The sequence below is a fragment of the Protopterus annectens genome, chromosome 6.part0 (genome assembly GCF_019279795.1).
Source record: "Protopterus annectens isolate FY-2018-M chromosome 6.part0, PAN1.0, whole genome shotgun sequence".
Classification (NCBI taxonomy): domain Eukaryota; kingdom Metazoa; phylum Chordata; order Ceratodontiformes; family Protopteridae; genus Protopterus; species Protopterus annectens.
Window position 1 is genome coordinate 826,046,171 of NC_056737.1, and position 16,960 is coordinate 826,063,130.

The window sequence follows — 16,960 nt, forward strand, 5'->3', positions numbered from 1 at the left end:
CAGATGACATCAGAATATGTATGTATTGACCCATGAGATTTGAACAAAGCATTAAAAAGACCTCATCATCCAATGCGGACAGTCAAAGTCGCAGTCTTGATGCCAAATGCCACTGTTTTTTTCTGTCTTAGATGCAAAGAGTTCATTTTGGCAAATTCAGCTCGACAAGAAATCATCATTGCTCACTATGTTCAGTACTACATTTGGCAGGTACAGATTTTTGAGAATTCCATTTGGGATAAATTCTGCAAGTGAAGTCTTTCAACGTGCAATGAAGCAAATATTTTCTGTGTATCCTTGTGCTATTGTCGTAGACGACATACTACTTCATAGGTTCATAGATGTTTACTAGGCTAACAACCACAAGAGCCTTTTTAAGCCTAGCCATGCATCCCAAATCTCTGACAAGTTCTGATACCCTTGATAAATGTAAGCATGAGCCTGGGAGCTGAACCATTTACAGGTTACCTGTGTCCATTAGAGACATAGGTGGCAAATCAAGGATGAATTTCTGGTTTCCTATCCAATTGTCCAAGTTGCACTTGAATTGGGGTAGGAAGGAACTCTGCTTTACATGGATGGGGAGCCTGTTCCATAGACAGGGTAGTCTATGGGATACATACCACTCTCTCTAGCAGGTCCTATTTATATCACAGGCAAGGTTTAAATCTTTAATTCTGGTAGTGTTTGTTTTGTGGATATGCAGGAGGTCCATCAGAGTGGGGTCTGTCAATGCCCTGTATGTCAGGCATAGATCTCCCCTCAAAAGCCTATAGAAGACAAAATGCAGGGATAGGGCCTTGAGGCGGTCTACATGGGACATATTACTTATACCCTGTATTGTTTTAGTGAAGAACCTCTGTGGGCATTCCAACTGTTGGATATGCCTGGTTATGTACATACCAGAGGGGGCACTGTACTCAATGATAGGTCTGATGAATCTCAATGATAGGTCTGATGAATGCTGAATACATTGGAACAATGATTTCCTTGGACTTAAGACACCATACCTTTCTTTATAAGTTGCACAATGCAGAATGATTTCCTCACCTCTGTAGACATGGGATGATCAAAGGCTAGATTACTATCTGTGTGTCCCCAAGTCCCTCACTACTAGGGCAACTCTAAGGGGTGTGTTGTCAGTAATGATAGTTATCAAGGATGGATGACTTAACAAAGGATACTATTATGCATTTCTTGGCATTTAGCATTAGTCCATGTCTCTGACACCAGTTGTTTGTCTATGCCAGCCCCTCCTGGAGAACACTTGTGTCAATGTGAGATTCAATGAGAGCTCCTAATTTACAATCATCTGCAAATTTAGTCTGCTAGAGACCAATGACATTGGCCTTCCCTTCTGAGAAGTAAATGCAAAAAGGAGCAGTCCAAGGACTGATCCCTGAGGGACTCCACTTGTGAGTGGCCTTTGTAGAGGTGGACTATCCAATTCTAACTGCTTGGGTCCTGTCTGTGAGCCAGTTGGCTATCCATCGGGTGACATATGGGTTTGTACCGGACCTCTTGAGTTTGTCAAAAATGCCCGAGTGGGGTATTGTGTCAAATGCCTTGGCCAAGTCAAGATAGGCAGTGTGAACGATTCTTCCCTCATCCATTGTTTTGGTGACCTTCTCAAAGAACTCCACCAGGCTGCATAAGCATGATCTGGCCTCGACGAAACCAAACTGGGTAGAGTCCAGTGTCTGGAGGTTTACTACATCTCTACTGATCATCTCCATGATAATTCTTTCCATGGCGTTACATACAAGACTAGTGAGACTTATGGGTCTGCAGTTTCCAGGGTCTGCAGGTGGCCCACCTTTGTGCAGAGGGTGGACTGTTGCTTTTCTCCATTCATGAAGCCTGTTTGGATGCTATAGTTAAATACCAATTCCACAGGTCCTGATACGCTATGTTTCATGCTATTTAGAATGCATCCTGGGATATAGTCTGGGGCTCATTGATGCAGTGTTCTTGGTCTTAGAGATAGCATAAAGGAGCTGTTCCCTAGTGATAGTAGGGGGGGGGGTTGCATTTCATATTTCCTGACGGAAGATTGAGGGGGGAGAGAGAGGGGTAAAGTTGGAGCTGAATTTATCAGCATAGGTGTCTCCACTTACAATGAGCTCTGCAAACAATTCTGTATTGCCTTTGAGGTTGTGGACATAGCTAAAGAATGCTTTGCGGCTGTCCTTGGCCTGGGAGGCCAGACTTGCCTCAAATTTGGCTTTGGTAGACTATGTGTCCTCTGAGTAGTAGCAGGAGGTCATGGAGAAGCGGAGAATGACAGAAATCTCAGAAAAGTTCTAGAAAGGGCATGTCAAGAGAATCAAACTCAACCCACAGACATGCAAATTCAGGTTACAAGAAGTTACTTATGTTGGTCATTTATTTACCAGTTCAGGCTTACACCCAAACCTTTCAAAGCAAACAGCTACTCTCGAGATGTCAGCTCCAGACAATGTTCAATCCCTACAACGTTTTCTTGGCATGGTCAGCTATCTAGGCAAGTTCATTCCAGACTTGAGTCGACTATCAGCACCACTCAGACAGCTGACACAAAGATGCATCACAGTCTTGGTTAGAGCAACACCAGAGAGTATCTGATGTCCTGAAACATAGAATTGCTAGTCCATCAACTCTCAGATACTATGATGTTCACAAACCAGTTACTCTCATGTGATGCTTCGAAATTTGGTCTTGGTGCAGTCACTCTATAAGAGGATCAACCTGTTGCCTATACATCGAGAACTCTTACCCAAACAAATGAAGTATGTCCAGATAAAGAGCTTTTAGCAACTGTTTGCATGTTCGAAGTTCACAATTATTTTTATGGTAAACCCATCCAAATCGAAACAGACCTCCAACCTCTAGTCACTATCTTGAGAAAGCCTATGCATTCAGCTCCAGCCAGGCTGCAAGGCATGATGCCGAGATTGCAAAAGTATAATTTCACTCTTGTCTACAAGAAAGGCAAACTATCTTGCTGATACGTTATCCAGATCACCCAGAAACACCACAGAACAGCATGAGAATGAGAACCTTGATTTTGAAGTCACAGAAGTGAGAAAGTTTTCTTTCACATCTTGAAGAGTTGAGAGATCACACAGCCACAGATCCAATTTTACAAAAGCTCATCCACTTAATCAAGGATGGTAGTCAAAGCAATCTAGTTTACCTTAACAAGTCAACCTTATTTTCCATACAGAGATTAAATTTTGTCTGACAAATGTATCATTATAAAAGGTCTAAAAGTGATGGTTCCAAAGTTCTTGCAACAAGAGTACATTACTATCTTGCATCGTGGTCACCCAGGTACCGACTCTACCAATAAGAGAATAAGAGGACTAGTATTTTGGCCTTCTATCTCAAGATATTGAGACAGCACTTTTATCTTGTTCCTTGTCTAACAGTACTAAGCCACATCAAAAGAAGGAACCACTTCAGCTAAACCAGATTCCTAAACCACCTTGGTTGAAAGTAGCCATCATCATCTTCAAGTGGAATTGTCAACATTATTTGGTATTAGTAGACTCTTACTCTAACTGGTTCGAGATTGACCTGTTTCCTAACCTAGCATCCAGTACTGTCATTACTAAGACGAATAGTCACTTTGAAAGTGCATGGTAGTCTGCACAAAATTACTTCTGACAATGGCACACAGTTTACAAACTAACAGGTCACAAGATTTGCTGAAGAATAGGACTTTACTCATGTCATGAGTAGCCCTGAGTTACTCATGTCACGAGTAGCCCTGAGTACCTACAGTCAAACGGTTTGGCAGAACGTGCAGTTCAGAGGGCAAAACGGTTACTTGAATAATCAAAAGAAGATAATAGTGACGTTTTCCTGAATCTCTTGAATCTCAAATGTTCCTTGTGATAAATACCTTGGTTCACCTGCTCAGAGACTTCTTTCAAGACAAACCAGAACCACATTACTAATCAGTAGTCAATTGTCGGTTCCATGCGTCAAGAACAAGTCAGTGAAAGCCAATTTGTTGAAGAAGCGCCTAATCCAGAAGTCCTACTATGATAAAACCAGCAAACCGATAAATAAATTACAAGTTGTGGTAAGGATGCAAACATCCAAAGGTTATGACTGGACTGGTGTCGTGAAAGACATTTGCCCAGAGACGAGATCATACATTGTGGAATCAAATGGAGCAGAATTTAAGTGGAATAAGAAACATTTGAGACCAGTGTCCGAGCCTATACCACAGCACATAGCCTGTGAAAAAGACTATCTCAAAGTGAGTAGTCCAGTGCTCCAAATCCTGAGGAAGTTCCAGAGAATATTCCCGTTTCTGTGACGAATCCAGAAGTTCCTGATACGAGTTGTTCACCAAAGCCTGTCCTGGTTGCTAAATTTAGTCGAGACTGTTACAAGATTTGGTCACATCTCTAAACCTTGTAGCATATACACAGCAACTAAGACATGAACACTCTCTTGTTTCTAATGTATATAGCAAAGCATGTCTAACTCTAATATTGTTTTTACAAAGGGCAATCGTTTTAAGAGGGAGGATGTAGATCTGAGTGTGTGTGTGTGTGTGTGTGTGTGTGTGTGTGTGTGTGTGTGTGTGTGTGTGTGTGTGTGTGTGTGTGTGTGTGTGTGTGTACTTTTAAGAAGTTATCCAAGGGCTTGCACAAGTGTATAAATACAGAGCATGTGCAAGTCTGACTGCCATTTTGTAGTTAGCTGTTGAGATGTAAGCATGTATGTATGCAAGGTCTGTTAACCAGTTTGTATTTTATAATGATACTAACCATTCTGATGTGTTTCTATGTATTAAAGCATCTAAATGAAATACCCAGCCTGCTTATCATCTATGTTAGAGAGGGACAAGCGACAGTTACTATACTCAATATCCTACAGATTAACAGGTCAACTTTGACTGGAATACGAGGCATCTTCTTACTCATTACTGATGGATTTACACCACAATGGCAAGTCAAACAGCAACAGAAATACATAGTCTAAGGATCTAAATCTCTTCTGCATCATCAGCAGAATAGTTTGGAGGAACAGGTATATCTCACAGAGGATACTGCTGCTGCGGAACAGACTCCCCATCCACATAAAACAAAGCTCATCCCTGTCCCAATTCAACTGCAAATTAGATCTATCAATGGGAAACAGAAAATTTACTTAAGGGCTGCCCCTTCAACTACTAATAGACAGAGGAAGCTCCTAAATGCTTTATCCCATGCACGAGTCCCCTCCAACTATCTAAGGTATGATTCCACTTATTTTCATTAAGGAAAATATATAATTATCCACCATGGGATGGCTATTTCAAGCACAAAAAGGGAAACTGGCTAGGCTTAAAATGGCCCACAAAGGCAGACAGCCAGAGTACATACCTATGAACATATAAAGGGACCTTTATAAATAGCTAGTAGTGGTCAACAATTTTCATTTTCTGGAGGTTATAAACCAAGTCCCAGGGAAGCCTACGCAAAAGACATCACCCTAGAAAGGGGCAACAACCAGAATGGTCAACTTCAGCTCATCTTTAATGGACAGCCTGAGCCTTACCATCCTGTACATATATAGTCCAGAGTCTGTTGCACTTGTTACAGCATTAACACAGAATAAATTGCAGCAACCTGTATAAAAATCCAGTTTGGAAGCGATCACAATTCTTTTCAAGAAACCCACAAAATCAAGAAGCTCTGCTATCTTATAAGCAAAGTCTGATTCACAAGGGAGGACTAAGTCAGATAGGAGAGAGAGAATTAAAGGACCAAAGACCCAAAGCATTGAAGGATAACAATGTTACCCACCTTAGCTTAAGCTCTGGATTCTTTTGCTGCAGCCAGACAGGTGTTTTTTTTTTTTTTTTTGTAATCTATTTTACAGCAAAGAAATCCCCAGAAATATGCATCACCTTCTGTCAGTGGACTATAACGGACACCTATTTTCCTGAAAGCAGTAGAAGATGAATATGTATGCATCCATGCAACAAAACTAACACCTTTTTCAACAGGTTTCATGACAGGGGAAGATACAAGGTCCCTCATTATTCTTCCCCAGACGTAGTTCACCATTCCCACAGTGAGGACAGAGACCTAATAGGCTATTCCACAAAAAAGTTCTTAAGCTTAAGTATCTGCACAGCACATAGCCTGTGAAAGGTCAGGAGGAGAGCTATAAGGAAGGAAGGTCATATCCTTGCCTGCTTCAAAAGCACGACATAAAAGGTACTCCTTAGCTCATCTGGGCACTGACCTTCTGCAGTACGCAACTGTTGCAGTTTCCTTTCTGGTATCTTTTGTTGGGTAGATTTCTGAATTTGTTCTCACACTTTAATGTCCTCATGCCTCCTAACAGTGCATGCCATGAGGTCATGCCTGTGCAATTCAATGAACACAGCCCTCAAAACATTAAATGTGGACATAATATAAAACACATGCCCCCAACTACAGAAAAATAGAAGTTGGAAAAAAAGGCCACCCAAAATGTGGGGGGGGGGGGGTAATAAGCACCCAGTATTAAATCCTATTAAATTATTAAAATACAGCAACCATATTAGTGTTACATGAAACTGTGGAAGCCTTTGCCATGGGTATCTCTTAGGAAAAGCCAACCAATTAAACAAAATAAATCTAGCAGGAGTATGGAAGAAGTCTTAAAGAGGCAAGTGCTCTAAATCTTAACGCATTCAAATGTCAGAGGAGGCTCAATTCATGGAATTATAGTCCAAGTAACAGTATTGGATGAAGGTGTGATCTGACAACCAAGGTGCCTCAATAAAAATGTCCACAAGAGATGCTTCTGAAGCAAGCAATGGAAGGAGTCTCGCATCTGGTGTGGTCTTTGAAAGCTGCATTTTTCAACAGGTGTTTTTTTTCCATATGGCAGCAAAAATGTAATAAAGTTAGCAATCCACTTGGAAAAGTTTTGCATGGCAAGTGATTGCCCCCTCTACCTGTTGCAAAGGAAATGAAACAATCCTCTCATCTCTTGAACTTGTGCGGCTCTTTCAGATGTGCATTTCCAGCTTATAGTTTACCTAAGATATTAGTGATCCTCCCCCACCCTCCACTGGAGGGGGAGGGGACAAGGAAATGAATGGGCACGTTAATGGACAATTCTAAAACCACTGAGTAAGCAATGTAGTACTAAAAAATGTGCTCTTTGTGAAAGATCACACAGGTTTTTCTACAAATAGAGAGCCTGAATCTGAAATCCTAATCAAGTTCATCTACCAAGGGATGAGTTCCAGAGTAGCTGAAAAAGAAGTTATGTACTCGCCATAACGTTCCGTCTGAGTAGTTAGACTTCATTAGTCAGCAACCTGTGGGTTCCAGATCAGAGCCGGCAGCTTACCAAGCTAAAGATCCAAGCTACAAGCTCCTTTCCCTTACTCATACTACCCTGCAACCTCCTTCCAATCCTCAGAGTTTGTCACCTAACAATATGATAACCAACAACCTAAGCCAAACAGAACCTGACCTAAACTCATACATCAGGCTCGACACATACAGAACATAGAGCCCAAAAGGACAAATAACCAGCAAGGTTAGGGGGGAGGAGGGAGGGAAGGTTGCTGACAAATGAAGTCTAACTACTCAGATGGAACGTTATGGGGAGTACATAACTTCTTTATCTGAAGTAGTTAACTTCATTTGATCATCAACCTGTGGGACAGAGTCCCCAGCTACCCAAATCTTGTGAGGCCCTTAAGGAAGGACATTCCAGAGCACTGCAGAGCCAAAGGAAGCCCTTCCCCTAGACACCAAATCTATTTATAATGAGCAATGAAGGTGCGAGAGGAAGTCCAGGTAGCAGCCAAACAGATATCGTCCAGGGAAACTCTAGACCAGAATGCAGCTGTAGTAGCCATAGAATGGGTAGAGTGAGCATGCACCCTTTCTGGGGCTGGTAATCCAAGTTCTCTATAAGTTTGCAAAATCCATTTAGCGATAGTCACTTTTGAAACTGGTTTTCCCAAAAATTGTTTAACAAAGGAAACAAAAAGCTGATCAGATTTACAGAAAGGTTTGGACCTATGCAAATAAAATAGTAACTGCCTGTGCACATCAAGTAAATGAAGTTTATATTCCCCTTTATTTTGAAAATTAGGGAAGAACACAGGCAAATTAATCGACTGATTAATATTTGACTCCAAAGCAACTTTGGGTAGAAAGGACAGGTTAGTCCTGAGATACTCTATCCTTGTGAAACACTAGGTAAGGCAGTTTCATACACAGGGCTTGAAGTTCAGACACTCTCTTGGCTGAAGTAATAGCCACCAGGAAAGTCGTTTTCCATGATAAGAATTTTAATTCAACTGATGCTGCAAGTTTGAATGGGGGCGCGACCAAAGCCTGAAGGACCAAGGTCAGATCCCACAGCGGAGAAGTATTCTTAACAGGAGACCTCAGACGAAAAGTACCCTTCAAAAAAGTCTTGCAAATTCTGGCAGCAGCTAGGGAGCCTGAATTTTCCCCAACATGAAAATGGGAAATAGCCACCAGCTGTACTTTCACTGTGGTAGAGTTAGCCCCTTGTTGGAAAATATGAGACAAAAAGTCTAACACCACTGGAACCAGTGCGGTAAAAGGATCCAGATTTCTCTCTGAAGCCCGAATGGAAAACCGTTTCCACTTACTACTGTAGACTTTCCTGGTAGGGGACTTATGTGCCGCTATCAGGATGGATGTGCCGCTATCAGGATGGATTTAACTGGGGAAGTGATACCTTGAGTCCTAGCAACTAATGGAACTGGGAGTAACCAAGCTGTGAGGTTGAGGCTATCCAGATTCGGAGGAGCAATTCCATACGGATGATGAATTAGATCTGGAATGGGATCCAAGATCCAGGGTGGAGCTAGGAGATGAGTCCGTAGGCAAGGGAACCAAACTTGACGAGGCCAGAATGGTGCTATGAGGATAACTCTGCTCCCCAACCGACGAGCTTTCTGTAAAAACTTTTGTCATGAGAGGAAGCCGGGAATACGCAAAAGAAGACCAGGTGGCCAAGCATGGACAAGAGCGTCTCTGGGGGCTTCCCCCATCGGAGGAATCAGAGTGAAAAAACTCGCAGAACTTCACCTTGGATGGCAATGCGAAGAGATCGCAGCAGGGCTGACCCCACATGAGGAAGATCTGGTCGGCTACATAAGGGTTCAGAGACCACTCGTAAGGCGAAAGGATAGTCCTGCTCAATTTATCTGCCAAGATGTTGTACCGACCCGGAATGTGCGTTGCTATCAGAAAATGGCTGGTGGAGACTGCCCATTCCAATAGTCACATGGCCTCTCGACAAAGTGGATAACTTTCAGTTATGTACTCACCATAACTTCAGATGTTTGGGATCCATCTCGCCTACATTCTGAACTGATGGGTTCGGAGCCGATCCCTCGGCTCCGACTCGGCACGCTTATGCTATAGAGCGAGGCCTCTTATTGGCTGAGCTATCTTTATCCCAGGATGCACCACCACTAATCCCCCAGATCTTGTTTGTCCGCAATCATGCACACATGCACAACATGATTATATAACATTGTTACATGTTTCAAGATGAAACAACAGGATTCGGACCTTCTGATATCCTCTGATCTCCAAGGAAGGGGGAAGGAGGGTGGGTTATTAGGAATGTAGGCGAGATGGATCCCAAACATCTGAAGTTATGGTGAGTACATAACTAAAAGATGTTATGTGATCCTATCTCGCATACATTCTGAACTGATGGGACAGCGTCCCTAGCACCTAAATCCCGGGTGGCTCATTGGAAAACACTCCTGAGCACTGTGGAACCAAATGAAGCTCGTCCTCTAGATGCCACATCTAATTTGTAGTGGGAAATGAAGGTGTGCGGGGAAGACCATGTAGCCGCAGCACAAATGTCACTAATAGCAAGCTTAGAATGAAATGCTACCGAAGTAGCCATAGCCCTTGTAGAATGAGCCTTGACAGAGGTGGTAAGCTCTTTGTTAGAATAAATATAAGCTTGAGTAATACAGTCCCTGATCCATTTGGCAATAGTGACCTTTGTGACAGCGTTGCCCAATTTGTTATCTGCAAAGGATACAAACAACTGATCTGTTTTCCTTGTTTGTTTGGTCCTGTCTAAATAAAAACGTAATTGTCTGTGGACATCTAGTGTGTGGAATATGAACTCTGCTTTGTTAGAGTATTTTGGGAAAAAAACTGGAAGCTCTAACGATTGTTGTAAGCAGAAAGTAGAACAAACTTTTGGGACAAAGGAAGGATTTTGTCTGAGGGATACTCTGTCTTTATGAAAAACTAAGTACGGGGGGTTTCACTGACAAAGCTTGAAGCTCTGAAACTCTTCTGGCAGAAGTAATCGCCACCAGAAAAGCTGTCTTCCATGATAGAAACTTTAGATCACATGTAGCTGCCGGTTCAAAGGGGGAAGAAGTCAAGGCGCGTAACACTATATTGAGATCCCATGGAGGTGCAGGATGAGAAATCGGAGGTCTTAATAGAGCAGCACCTTTCAAGAAGGTCTTACACAATCTGTTGCTCATTAAAGGTGGGTCTATGGATTCGTGAAAATTAGAAATTGCTGCCAATTGTACCTTGATGGTAGAAACTGAAGAGCCTTGACTGAAAAGAGAGGTCAAAAATTTCAGTACTTCTGCCACGGGAATAGAAATGGGGTCCAGGCCCCGGAGTTGAGCCCAAATAGCAAATCTTTTCCATTTGCTAGAATACAGTTTCTTTGTAGCAGACTTATGGGCCGAAGATAACATGTGCACAACATCTGGATCCAATGTATGACTCCTGACTATCGTCGGAAGAGGAGGAGCCAAGCCGTCAATTTTAAGGTGTGTAGGGACTGGTGGAATAGTCCCGACTGATGAACCAGTAGGTCTGGGACCTGATCCAGGAACCATGGACCTTCCAGAGCATGTTTCCGAAGATAGGGGAACCACACTTGACAAGGCCAGTAAGGAGCAATTAAGATCATTTTGCTCCCCAAGAGAGATGCCTTTTGAATCACCCTGGGAAGGAGAGGAACTGGAGGGAAGGCATAAAGCAAGCCGGTGGGCCAAGGATGGACTAATGCGTCCATGGGGCTCTTCCCCGGAGCCGGGGTTAGGGAGAAGAATTCTTTGCACTTCGCATTCAGAGGAGTCGCGAAGAGGTCGCAACACGGAACTCCCCATTCGCTGAAAATTTGACTTGCAACCGTCATATTCAGAGACCATTCGTGAGGAGAGAGGATGGTTCTGCTCAATCTGTCGGCTATGACATTGGACTTGCCCGGTATGTGAGTAGCCACTAGGAAGCGTTTGGTCGAGACTGCCCATTCCCAAACTCTCATGGCTTCTCTGCAAAGAGGATAGGATCTGGTCCCTCCCTGTTTGTTCAGGTACCAGACAACTGACATGTTGTCTGAGTGAACAGCAATTACGCCCTGAGGGAGATAATCGTGAAGGGCTTGAAGGGACAGGAGTACTGCCCTCATTTCTAGGACGTTGATATGAAGAAGAGTCTCTTCCGGGTGCCATTTGCCTTGGACTGACCTGCCCAGGGAATGCCCCCCCACCCCATCTGGGAGGCGTCCGTGGTCAAAGTGGCCGCCGGAGGAGGAAGAACAAAGGGTCGTCCCTGATTCAAGTTGGAGGACACTAGCCACCAGCGAAGGTCCCGTCTGCAAGATTCCGTGATCCGTACAAGGTGACTGAGGGGAAGTTCCTGAAAGGACCACTGAGCTGAGAGAAGCCACTGGAGAATTCTCATGTGCAACCTTACCAAGGGGACTAGAAGAACCGTGGCGGACATGGATCCCAATAGCTGCAGAACCATTCTGGCTGGGGCTTTGGATCTGGGAAGTAAGGCTCGAACTTGAGCCTGTATGGTTTGTATCCTGTCTGTAGGTAGATAGACCCGCATTTGGTTTGAGTCTATCTCTACCCCATATGAATCTTATTCGTTGAGATGGCAGCAACACAGACTTTGGCCAATTGAAGGTGATTCCAAGGGAATTGCCCAGTGATATAGTGGTTTGTAGGCTCTGCAGAAGTAGATGCTTGGAGGTGGCAGTTAGGAGCCAGTCGTCTAGATACGGAAACACCTGGAATCCTAGACTTCTCAGGTGAGCAGTCACGACTGCCAAACATTTGGTGAACACCCTGGGGGCTGTGGTGAGACCAAAGGGCAGTGCACAGAACTGAAAATGACTGCCTCCTAGGCTGAAGCGCAGATGTCTCCTGGACGCTTGATGTACCATGATATGATAATAGGCGTCCTTGAGATCTATGGAGCACATCCAAACACCTTTCTCCAGCAATGGGAGAATGGTTTGTAGGGTGACCATTCGGAACTTGGACTTTCTGACTGAACGGTTTAGGATGCTGAGGTCCAAAATGGGTCTCAAGTCCCCGGTCTTTTTTGGCACCAAAAAGAATCTTGAGTAAGTCCCTAATCCGATCTGGTCTGCGGGGACCGGTTGGATGACTCCTTTTTGCAGCAGCTTTGAAACTTCTGTGGCTGCGGTATCCCGTTGACTGGGTGGCGGGTCCGGGATTTTTTTGGACTGAGAGGGGGGGTGAGAGAATGGGATGGAGTAACCTCCGGCGATAATCCGAAGCACCCATCGGTCCTGAGTGATACCTTCCCAGGCCTTTAGGTGCTTGGCGACCCCCGACTGGCTCCGGAGCAGCACAGCCGGGCAATCCCTCAGGGACTATGAAAGGCTGAAGGGCCACGAAAGGACTCGCGGTCTCCAGTGTTGCGAGGGCCTCTGCCGCCTCTGGGACGGCGTCTTCCGGATGAATTTCCCCCTCCTCTGCCTCTGGAAGGGGAACCCTCCTGCTGAGAGGGGTAAGGCTTCTGAGATCTACGGAACCACATTTTCCCTCCTCTTTTAGCCTTGGGATAAGGCCGAAAGGGAGTGGAAAATCGTGCCCCGGCAGTCAGAGTCTTACCCTCCTGTTCACAGCGGGTTAGTGTGTCCTTTACCTTGGGTCCAAACAGGGAGGACCCATCAAAGGCGTCGGCAAATGAAGACTTAAAGGCCTCCGCGAAATGACACAGACGGAGCCAGGCTTGTCTCCGTAGAGCAATGCCTGTACCGCCGCTCTACTGCCCTTGACGCATAAGAAATGAGCCTCATGGACGAGTTGAAATGGACGACATTGTAGCCAGCTGAGAGCCAACCGTCTGGGCCAGCTCCTCAGGCAGGTTACCCAAGAGGGTATCGGATAGCTCCTTAATCAGATCCCTCTGAAATCTGGTAAAGTGCGTAAGGTAGTTCAAGGACCTCAGTGTAAAGGCCGCTGAACTGAGGGTGCTTTCCGTACCGATCCATGCTCCTAGACTCCTTATTAGGAGGATGGACGGACGTAGAAGCCTCTGCTACATCTTGCTGGGTAGCAGATGCCACCACCAAAGCATCTACAGCCACACCTTTAGTTAGGAACTCTCTATCAGGGGGCGCCGAGAGAAATTTGTTCGGACGAGCAGGCACCGGTTCCACAGAGTCTGAGTGTTCCCACGCCCTTCGACAGATCAAATCCAAGAGCTCGTCGAAGGGCGGAGACACCCAGGAGGCGGAGGGCTGAGCCCCGAAGGCCTTCAGGAACACCGACTCATCAGCAGAGGGAGGTTTGGACTGCCAGCCGCCTCATTGTTTTAGGGCTTCCAGGATGTCTGCAAAGGAGACATCATCCGAGGACAACTTAGGGGACCCCTCTGCATCATCGAGATCAGTGTCGGATGTCAGAGACTCATCAGGGGAGTCAACGAGCTTCCTCTTGCACGATCTTTTCCTGGGGGGTTCTTCTGAAGAAGCTTCAGAAGGACCTCCAGGAGGGGGAGAAACCCCAGCGGGGGTAACCTGAGGCCCAGGGGCTCCGCTGTCTAAAGACAGGGGGACTGCCAACGTCCCAGTCTCCGTATGCAGGGAAGGAGCTGGGGAAACCGCGGAGGTAGCCAAGGAAGATTTGGCTAATGCACTCCTCATAGCCCTGAAGGCGGGACCACCAGAATCCTGGGAGGGTCCCACCTCCGTGGCCACGACAGTGGACGGCACTCCCGCCGACGCACCAAGAGGGAGACTTGGGACCGAAAGCATCAATCCCGAAGCCTCCCCCCCAGGGCCGAAGGAAGAAGTCCGTGTACTGAACTCCGACCCAAGAGCCGGAGTTGGAGCAAGGGTCGGGCCCGACCCTAACACCTCCACAAGTTCCACCAGCACCGGCTCCAACGGTGCCGAAGCTGTTGGAGGAGGAACCACAAAAGGGGAGTGGACCATCGGCTCTGAAGCCAACTGGGCTGGAGCCGAAACTAGCTTTTGGAACACCGGAGACTGGAAGAGTCGAAGGAGCACCCAGTCGATGTCCGCATCAGACATCTTGGATGATCTCGAGGATACCGATCGGGCCCGAACCGATTTCTCCATCGGCTCCGAAGGGCTCGGGGACCGGCTCCGAATGGACTCAACAACTATCGGCTCCGAGGAAGGTTTTAATGAAATTTCCCTCGGTGCCGATAAGGACTTCGGCTCCGAGGGGGAAGAGTCTGAGCCGGTAACCCTTATCGGCTCCAATATCAGTGGAGCCGAGGGTGACCCTCTCGATGCCCCAGACCTCGGCTCCGAAACCAGAGGGGTTGAGGCTGGAGGCATCGAGGCAGACCGTTCCGACCTCGGCTCCGAAGTCCGTGGAGCCGATGGAGAAGTCTGCTTAGATTTTTTAGCGGTCGGTTCCGACTGACTGGTCGGAGCCGACGCTTTCTTCTTTTTAGAAGGAGACGGAGAGGAAGATAAAGCCTCCTCGAAAGAAGGCTTGATTAATCCCTTGAGGATTAATTTGTTTTTCCTCTCCTGGAGGACTCTAGAAGACAACGCGTGGCACACACTACACGACTCTTGTAGGTGCTTAGCACCTAAGCAATAGACGCACGAGGAGTGGTCGTCCGTTATGGACATTTTAAAACCACACCTCGTGCATTTCTTAAACCCGGAGGGTTTGTGTTCTTTAGACATAACTACTTTGCCATAGAACCTATCTAAGAGAAAAAACCTTAAACTTTAGTTAAAGGTAAAGTTAAATTCAACAACTTTAACAAATTATAGCAGCTTTAACAAATTATATATATATATATATATATATTTTTTTTTACACTAAACAGTTAACAGACAAAACGAAAGAAAGAGAGTCAAGACCCTCTAACTTAAACGGGTACTTGACCCAAGAAAGATACACAAACAGCAATGTAACAGGGGAAGGCCCCTCTAACTGAAACGGGAAACCTTCCCTGACTAAAAAAATCACGAATTTACCACAGAAAAAACACCAATCACACTAATATAACAACAATAGCTGTTAAAACAGCTTTTGGGTTCAAAGTGAGGAAATTTGTGACAGGAAAAGCCCTAAATAAATAGTACTTAGCCCAGCCAATGTTGAGACCACGTCTAAGCTTGTTAGCGGCAAACGAGATCTGGGGGATTAGTGGTGGTGCATCCTGGGATAAAGATAGCTCAGCCAATAAGAGGCCTCGCTCTATAGCATAAGCGTGCCGAGTCGGAGCCGAGGGATCGGCTCCGAACCCATCAGTTCAGAATGTAGGCGAGATAGGATCACATAACATCACCTGGTTCTCCCCTGTTTTGTTGATGTACGAGACCACTGACCTGTCTGACTGGATAGCAATAGCTCCCAGAGGAATAGAGGCATGAAGGGCCTGCAACGCTAAAGGGACCGCTCTCATCTCTAGAACATTTATATGCAGAACGGTCTCACTCTGAGTCCACGTGCCTTAGACAGTCCTGCCTGAGCAGTGCCCCCCACCCTAAACGGGAGGCTTCCATGGTCACCATGGCTTGGGGCAGAAGTGCAACAAAGGGGTGTCCTTCTTGCAATTCCTGGGAGTGAAGCCACCACGTGAGAGACTTCTTGCACACCTTGCTCACAGGGGTCAGAAAATCTAGAGACTGATTTAGTAGAGACCAATGAACCTGTAACGTCCACTGTAAAACTTTCATATGCAGACAAGCACAAGGAATGAGGTTTATAGCTGCTGCCATGGACCCTAGGTCTCTCAGGACTAACTCTGCTGGTGGTGCAGGGGGATTGAAGGAGTGCCAATACATGCAGAGTCAGGCTGTGAAGTCTGTCTGGAGTCAAAAATATCCTGGCCTGAAGAGAGTCTATTCTCGCTCCTATGAAATCTAAGATGTGAACAGGTTGAAGGGAAGGCTTCTTGAAATTTATCGTGATCCCCAGCTGGGTAGATAAGTGAAGGAAGAAATCCCTGGCTAGTACAAGATGATGCCTGGTGGAGGCAGTGAGAAGCCAGTCGTTCAGGTACAGAAAGACCTGAATGCCCTGAAGCCTCAGGTGGGCCGTTACAACTGCCATGACCTTGGTAAACACCCTGGGGGCTCTGGTGAGACCAAAGAGTAGGACCCTGAACTGGTAATGACTGGCTCCTAGCCAAAAACGGAGGAACTTCCTGGATCGCCTGTCCATCTGAATATGGTAGTACGCATCCTTGAGGTCTATCAAGCACATCCAGTCCACCTCCTGCAGAAAAGGGCAGGATGAATTGTAGAGTGACCATCCGGAACTCTTCCTTGGCAACGGACAGGTTCATAGCGGATAGGTCGAGAATCAGCCTCAAGTCCCCCATCTTTTTTGGCACCAAAAAGAACATGGAATAGATGCCTGATCTGGACTAGTCTAGGGGCACTGCCTGGATCGCTCTTTTTTCTAGCAGCTTTCTTATCTCCAAAGCTGCCACCTTCCTTTGAGCGGGTAGGACATCCGGAAGGCGTCCTGTACAAGGTGGGTTGTTTATGAAGGGAACTGAATAACCTCTGGATATTTGAAGCACGCAGCGACCTGATGTGATGGACTCCCATTGGACTAGGTGCCTTGAGAAACACCTCCCGACTGCCTCCAGAGAGTAGTAGTCGGGCAACCCCTCAAGGTTGCGGCGCGGGTCGACTGGAAAAAGCTTCACGTGACCCGAAGTTT

At 45.9% G+C, this 16,960-nt stretch overlaps 1 protein-coding gene across 1 annotated transcript in view; it reads right to left on the reverse strand.

Annotated features, from left to right (window-relative positions):
• TDRD9 (tudor domain containing 9) overlaps window positions 1-16,960 on the reverse strand; it is a 2,841,455-nt gene that overhangs the window by 2,195,825 nt on the left and 628,670 nt on the right. The window lies entirely within an intron of this gene.